Consider the following 8746-nt stretch of genomic DNA (forward strand, 5'->3'; position numbering starts at 1 on the left):
TCTTACTCTGGGGCCACTTGAAACCTCAACAAAATAATAGTGGTGGCCTTGGGAATCATCCCTTTTTGTATGGATCCAATTTTATATGCCAATGCATGTTAGTCCTGTCAATTGCCAGGCATCACTTTAAAAAAGAAGGAGATGAACCTTTGATAGCAAAGGTGTGAAAGGAGCAGAAAAATATCCAGAAATGGGTGAGTGTCTGCAGTGTGGATGGGGGAATACTCCAAAGCTGTCCTGGATTTTGTTGAGTGCCTCCTCCCAAATGAGAAAAATCCAGAAAACGTCAAGAGCCATTATGAGCAGATCAAAAATTCACCCACACCCCCTGCCCATCTGTGCACCCTGTTGCCTCCCTCAACCATGCCTGCAGGGAAGAGAGTGATTTGGTTTGCATTTAAGGGCGAACCTAATTAAACATAGCCTTCAAAACTTGCAATTCTCCAGAATGCCATTCTCCAGCTGAGTGACATGTACAAAAATGCAAGTGCTAGAGTAAAGTTTGCGTAAAGATGCATATCTTGGTGAAAATATCAGACAAAGATGCATTATTTTAGAGGAAACTGCTTTGTAACATTGCAAAATTCACACTAAGATGCCAATGAATTTTTGTGACTGGTATTTGATTTTAAAAAAAGAAAGCCACCAACACTAGCTAATGCAAAAACCTAGAGAATTTAACTGTGAGAAAGCAAAATTGACAGATTAGCACATCCTAATTAGCTGGTGTTGTGGTCTAAACTACAGAGCCTAGGGCTTGCCGATCAGAAGGTCGGCGGTTCAAATCCGTGAAGGGGTGGGCTCCCGTTGATCAGTCCCTGCTCCTGCCAACCTAGCAGTTTGAAAGCATGTCAAAGTGCAAGTAGATAAATAGGTACCGCTCCAGCGGGAAGGTAAACGGCGTTTCCGTGCACTGTTCTGGTTTCGCCAGAAGCGGCTTAGCCATGCTCACCACATGACCTGGAAAAACTGTCTGCGGACAAACGTCGGCTCCCTTGGCCAGTAAAGTGAGATGAGCGCCGCAACCCCAGAGTCGTTCGCGACTGGACTTAACTGTCAGGGGTCCTTTACCTTTACCTTTTAGGACTCTTTCAAAAGTAGGACACTGTAAAGTAGGAAACATGACCACCCTTCTAGAGATTTGAACCTGGCTTTGTTACATTGAAGTCTAACACTCAAGACTTCTATGACTTTTTCACCCAGTGATTGCTCAACCGTGCTTGACCTGAATGAGTTTGCTCTCTTTCCATAGCCCAATGTGAGTAATAATATTGTTCAGTGCCTTCTGGAATGTAATAAACCTCATGTGATATTAATTTATAAAACGCCAACAGTGTTCAGAGGATGATTTCCAAAGCCTCTACCTATGCCACAAGAGCTCTGGGCTCATGGAATGTGCATGTAAACACCCTCCGTCTCAGTTTCAGAACAAGGAATGAAAAAAATAAAAAGAAATAAAAGGGTAAAAATGAAAATTTGTCCTGTTTGCTGCAGTGAAACCAGAGAGTTATAAAGGACCCCTGAACAATATTGAGTTTAGGGCAGCACAATCACATCACAAAAGATTTACCTTCACTCTGCAAATTCAATCTTGGGCAATAACAGCCTATTACAAGTGGAGCAATACAACGTCAAAGGAATATTTAAAAGAATGAGACAGAACCTTTACATCAAAGCAATTGAGTTAGCCTCCCCCAAAGAAAGCACTCATGGGACAACTCCTGGTTTCTTTTTCCCAGAGTGACACTAAACTCACGAAAAGTTATATTTAAAATATGCTTTAATGTATACCCCAACAGCCCTACTGAAATAAAAGGGGACAACAGAGGTTTACACAGGAGAACTCCATGGGCTGCATCCAAACTAAGTCTGTCCAACTTAGGCTGCATTGAGAAAAATGGGACAGGTTGGGTTAGAAATCTGTTACTCCACAGATTTCAATGGAGTGAAATTCTAGGATTGGTGTAATGGGTGTAATATAATGCTATGAGTTTGTGGGGTGCAGGACACTCTAAATTCCTAGGTCCAATAAAAGTTAGAATTAATCAAAGTTTGGGGAGTTAAACTGTGCCAAATATTGAATCTGTGGATTCAGCTTGTGTTAAAAATACAAGCCAGGCCTGCCTGGTGACAGCAGAACAGAGATAGGAGAACAGAGTGATGACCTTGGAGGTGAGCCATTAAACCAGAACATTAACAGGCAAAGACTGTACCAGCCACCAAATGGCTAGAGCCCCACCCTGAGCTGAGAAAAAGTTAGCAGAGACAAAAATAGAGTTTCATTGCAGTTGGCGATGGGGCAAGCTGAAGAAAAAATAGTTGTGTTTTGCAAACAGTTTGCAAGCTGGAAAAAAGCAGGGGGTCACAGCATGATGTGGGCTGACAGTTTGAATACAACATGGAGGCCATGGGAGAAGCAGGACCCACTTGGAGTGTAATCCTGGGAGCCCCTCTATCATAGCCTTAGGTTGTATATATGTGTAAATTGTGGGAATGTTAAGGACAGTAGGAGAGGATATATTGATTAAATATTATCTTTCCTTCACTCACGCTAGTGAGTCATGTAGCACAGCAGATTCCCCTCAATATAGCAGGAAGCTAGTTTGCAGATTCGTTTGAATCTTTTTCATTAAGCAATCCAGTCTGGCTTGCCCAGACTGAACTATTCCTGATGTCCCCTTTGATCCCTCTTTAAAGAATAAAGACACAAAAGTCTTTCCTTAAAAGTAACAAGAAGTTTACTCACATTCAGTTCACAGTATGATCCCTGAAGGCAGGCTTTAGCTAGTAGTTACAGAACGAAGTATGAGTTCATCCCATATGGGAATTGAGTCCATGTGCTGCTGGCTGAGAGCAAAATACATTAAGAGAATAGCATCAAGAGAAGAAAATGGCACCAAGATGGCTGTGTGACTCAGCTATTTTATGGAGTCAGCCAGTGTCAAGCCCATCTGCCTGGAGGTTGCTTCAGACCAGTGGAACAGGAAGTTATACTGGCTGGAGTAACATCCTCCTGCCTGCGTCCACTCTAGGGAAACAAGGAATGCTCCAATGGATTACATCCCACACAAATAAACTGTATATCATAAAGACACCACAGTCTCCGCTGTGCCTCATTTCCAAAGAAATCTTGCACAGCTTCAGACATAACAAAGGGGAGATTGCAGCAGAACATGGGTAAAATGCTATGTTCTCTCAGTAAATCAAAGCATTTCTGCAACGTGTATGCAACAGTATGCTTGCAGCAATGCCAATAGAATAAAAATACTCAGTCCAGCAAATGATATTTAGGAAGAAAACCCCCCAAAGGAAATTAAAAATAAAAATCCAAGACCTTTTTCACCTACTGCTCACAGGCACCATTGTAGGAGGGTATAACAGAGTATGTCTTAAGCCATTATGAGGTAAAATGGGAATTATTGTATAGCCACATTTCAGGTGAATTTGATGCCAATTAATGGCATAGGCTGCCTTTGGTTGTTAACTGTCTTAAAATCAAAGGCAATGCAGTGCAGGCCATGGGATTGGGTTAACTACAAAATGGCTCTTGCTTAAATCCCTGGGTGATACCTGACACATCCAAGCACTAACTTTGCTGACTTAATACAGCAGATAAGCAAAGAGTTGTACAGTGGTCCCTTTGCATTTGGCCAGAGCAGTAAGTTTAAAAGCACAAGCAGGCTGTCCTGCGCGGCAGGTGAAATGCTTAAATGTCAGATCAGTATTGTTAAGACTCTATCTGTATGCATAGCAACTATCATGTGTACAGCCAAGAATAGGCTTCATGAAGAGAAACCAGGAATAATAGACAGGATACTGTTTTACCCATTCCCAGCTGACTTTGTAAAAAAATCCAAAAACCCTTTAGCAATTAAAATGTTATTGACATTTGCTGACCTGCATGTTGGGTCTCAAGATCAAGCATAAATATACAAAATGTTTGGGGAAAATATCTACATTTTTGGTGCAAGTGTCCAGTAGCTGAAACTTCCTCCTTTTCCAGATTTGATCCCAAACTTTCACTTGTATTTGAAAGCATCATTGAGGGAGGTAAGTATATTTCAATTTTCCACTTATTTTTCCATGGCATTTTCTTATAAGACTATGGAACTCTCTCTGCCTCACAGCATTTCTGTAGGAGCCCTGGAAGGGGTTGATCTGAACACATGTGCACACATCTGCTTTTCTAATAAAATGCCCCAAAAGGCTTATAGAGAATTCAAAACAATAAGATCACAGCAACAGTCTCACAAGGGGCTGATAAGACAGGAAAGAACACTGAAAAGAGTAATGTAGAACTTGTGGTTCTCCAAATCCCATCAGCCTCAGTGAATGATCAGGGATGGTGGGAGGTGTGGTCCAGCAATATCTGGAGGACTACAGATTCCCTATTCCAGGACACACCTATACTGTATATTGTTGGCATCTGCCTGTCTTGAGAGACAATGGAGTGTGCCTCCAGGGGTAAAGCCAAACCACTGTGTTGGCAGCACCAAAGTTACTTCATTGGGATTCAAGCCTAGGCTTTGTATACAGAGGTTCTGGGCTGCCCAGATGGCAAAATGCCCCTCTCACCCTCACTCATGTGATCCAAAGGAAAGCAGAGCAAGATGTTTGGCATCAGCTTGGCTGCAGGAGTTGCTGGAAGGAGGTGTACAAGGCGCTATCCAACCGTCTTAGGAGCACCACCCTGGATTTGTGTAGGTTAACTCCTTAACCTCCTATTCTCCGGAACATATCCCACAAGGCAGTGGAGGTTTAGGATCAGAGTTTTCCTTCTAGATAGGCTATCTTCTCAGGTTTACAAGTCCCATCTGCCCCTCACGTCCCCTATAGCACATGCAGAAACTGCCTTCTTGACCATTGGACCCACTATTGGTCTTGCCGCTCAGTCTGCCATAGCCTGTCTGTTTTCAAGGCAAGTCCCTAACTTACCAAAACTTTGAGACCCATTGGTTACCCTCACCTGGTTTAACCTCCCCAGTTGAAGTCATTCCTGGGGTGTGGCCGCTGTTGAGTGCTGACAGCTTCTAGAAGCCACAGGTAAGAGCTGAGTGCAGGGTGGGGATGTGTCCCCCACCAGAGGTACTACCCCTTCCCTAACACTCCAAACACCCTACAGGTACATATAACATTTTTTAAAAAAAACCACCAGTGACAAATTTGAACATTTCATGCAGAGCAGCTTCACACATACACACACAAAATGCCTGGGAGGATTAGATAGAATCAAAATTAAAACAACTCCTGTCCACTGGAAAAGAAAGGTCTTCATCTTGACTACCAATCAAGGACTACTACCCCCTGATGGCTTTCTATTCTGTCCAATCTCAAAGGCACCAACTTGATGCTACCATAGTGGTAGTGATGGCCACCAACTTGGATAGCTTTAAAAGAGGATTAGATAAATTCATGGAGGATAATGGTAAAGCATGAGTCCAATAGACCTTGCATGCTCACATTCTCCAGCTACTGGTATTCAAAAGGCGTTCTGCTTAAGAACATAAAGACAGCCTGCTGAATTAGGCCAAGGGACCATCTAGTCCAGAACTCTGTTCTCACAGTGGCCAGTCAGATGCCCCCAGGAAGTGCGCAAGCACTTGACCTGCGCACAGCAGAATCCTCCCCACTCTGGGCACCGACAGTGCAGATTTCATCTGAGGGAGATCCACCAGTGTTCATCCTTGTTCTATTTTTGGAAGCAGGGAAAGGCATTTGTTTGCCTACCAGTTTTTCTGCCTTTTAAATGATATAGGTTTATCACTGTTCATTATTATGGCATAATGCTTCTGTTTTATTGTTCTTATAAACATTAGTTTACTTCTTTACTGTTTTGATGGTTTTCATGTTGTAAACTGCCTTGGCTACAAATTAGAGAGGTAGGTATGAACTCTGTGCGTTGCATATTAGAAGGTAGATGCTCAATTACTCTTAAAGGCTTAAATCTGATATAGTAGGTTCACTTTCTAAGTTGTTTTATTGCTACCTTGGTGGGGGTGGAGGGGATGAACAAAGATATAGCCAATACCTTACCAATGGTCTCTAATAAGCAGGTAGTCATCTTGAGATTGGGGCTGATAACGGCTACTTTAGAGAATCTTAGAAGCTACTGGGGGAAAAACCCTAACAGGCCCCATTAGATTTTCTGTCATGCATATGATGAGAAAAACACACCAGCAGAAAATCCACTTGATTGTCTTACTGTGAAAGCAGCAGCTATTGTGCCATGCAGCTTTTTGGACAGTAGTTCCACCTTGGTGTTTATGCTCTGCTGGCCAGTAGAAGTTTCAGGGACAAGTTCCAGACAGAAAGGGCTTTGTGATAGGCTGTTGCAGTACAATATGCGCCTCAGTGGTTTGACAAGACAGGGGGAAGTTTCAATAAAAGGAGTCTGACCTGGCCCAGTTTCACATTTCAGCTTTAAGCATTCATGGCCCCCACACCAAGAGCAGTCCAAAGGGCTGGTGCAGAAATTATATTTTTAACCTGTTTGCAGTAGCACTGGAACCAGCTTCCAAGGAAGTGTAGAATTGCTGGTAGATTTGCTTGTTTTCAGCTGCACCTTAAACCACCTGCTTCTCCTTTAGGGACAGGGAAACTGGTGATGCTTTGGATGGTACTGGTAATGACTAAAATAGGTCACCACAATATGTGATGGCCACCAGCTTAGAAAGGAAAAATGATAGCTACTAGTCATGTTGGCTAGTTGCAACCTCCAGGTTCAGGAGGCGATATGCCACTGAATCCCACTGCTCCAATTGTGAAAGTTCAGTTTGTGAGGTTACCTCTGGGTCATCAAATGACAAATATGTAGGAGTGAACAGGTCCTGGGCCCCTTTCACAGACTACTCAGAAGTAAATCCTACTTAGTTCAAAGAGAGGTGTAGTAAGTGTGCACAGCATTGCATGAAGTTTTGTAGAGGGCTTTCATCTTTGTTTCATAGAAAAAAAGCAGAACGTTAGGTGGAAGACCCCAATGAAACCCAGTGATAAAATCATTAGTAGACTTTGATAGTGATTGGGTTTTATCATTTTATCATTGGGTTTGATAGTGATTGGGTTTTATCATGTTATTATGTTTCCCCCCCTCTGGTTGTTTTATTGTCTTGTATTATTATTCTACGCAAATTATGTTTTTAATGTTGTATGCCACCCTGGGATCTTTGGATAATGGGTTGTATATAAATTAAATAATGATGATAATAAGAATATATTTGATTATTCGGTTGTCTTATAAAATGGAATGATCCTACCAACACAGCTTTTGTAGTTTATTTGTTTATGTGGGTATTGTGTAGAGAGATATAGCTACATACCCATATACTTAAAAAAACCTAACAGTATTTATAAAAATAACTTTTAAACCTAGAACTAAATAAAAATGCTGTGCAGGCTGTGTGTGTCTTCATATACTACTGCAGTAAGTAGATCTCATAAAATCGTTACGTTTTATGGCAGACAACATGCCAAATGCAGTTTACATTTCTCAGCCAGTAATTATATTTTTGTGCAAGTGGCTTTGAAGAGACAGACACAACAAATAATAACTGGCTTTATCTGAAAAGGAAAAAACAAGCATTTTTATCAAGATGAAAGGGGTGCAATGACTTTAGGAGACCTCACATACAGCTGTAATACAATAAATTAGGAGGATTAATGGAATTGCGGGCTACAGTGGTAACATGCACTGGTAGAGAGCCTGTTTTAGGGAAGATGATAATACAGTTTATCATGGACTCCATGGGAATTCCCACAATATATTAGTTGTGGTGCAACAATAAACGGCACACAGTGAGGGGTATGTCTCTTTTGACACACATTCTCTTCCCACACTTATTTTACCAGGGAAACAACTCTGGTGCAGTTTAATTAAACTCTACTGCAATGAATTAGTCCAGGTCCTAGCCCCGTGACAGCTAGGAGCTTGGCAATACCGCAGGGGGCTGTCCTTCTGTGACACCACAGACTGCAGAAGACTTGGGGTTGGGAACGAAAGGTCTCTCAGATGACATTGTCACCAGGGAAGTCTAGAGCTGTCAATCACAAAGCTGAAGAACACTCCCAACCTGGTTTCCAGTAGACTTCTTCAAGCTGCATTTATACACGTGAATGCCTTAGGGTTAGAAGAGGTAAGGTGTTTTTTTTTTAATGACCTGCCAATGAAGACTATAAAACCTCTCAATGTGTTCATGTTTCCAACTGCCTGGTTTAGTACAAGGAAATTGGTTTGAACATAACTGGTACAAAACCGGAATGCTTGGGAGTTTGACCAGTTTAGTCCTACAAGACTTTGACCCCCTCACCCAGTAATCATGTGGTTTGTCTGTAGACGCCATCAGCTAAATCCATAAACAGGTCCCTACTGCATGCAATGGCATTTGCTATCTTGCAAGCATTTTGGAATGGCAGCTTATCTAATTAGGCCAGCCTTCCCCAACCTGGTGCCCTTCAGATGTTGTTGGATTACAGCTCCCACCGTACCTGACAACTGCTCATGCTAGCTAGGGCTGATCAGAGCTGTGGTAAAAAAAAAATCTGGAACTTCAAAATGAAACTTAAACAGAATAAAAACCGGCAAAATACAAAATACACCAAAGACATAAAACTGTCTACAGTCATTTCCTCTTCATAAACCCTGGGAACTGAAGAGGAGTGACTATTACCTGCAAGTAAGTCCCACTGAACTTTGTGAGACTTATTTCGGAGCAAACCGCCATAGCATCCCTCTGCAACTCGCACAGATTGC

Source organism: Podarcis cretensis, assembly GCF_951804945.1.
Source record: "Podarcis cretensis genome assembly, chromosome: 9".
Lineage (NCBI taxonomy): Eukaryota > Metazoa > Chordata > Lepidosauria > Squamata > Lacertidae > Podarcis > Podarcis cretensis.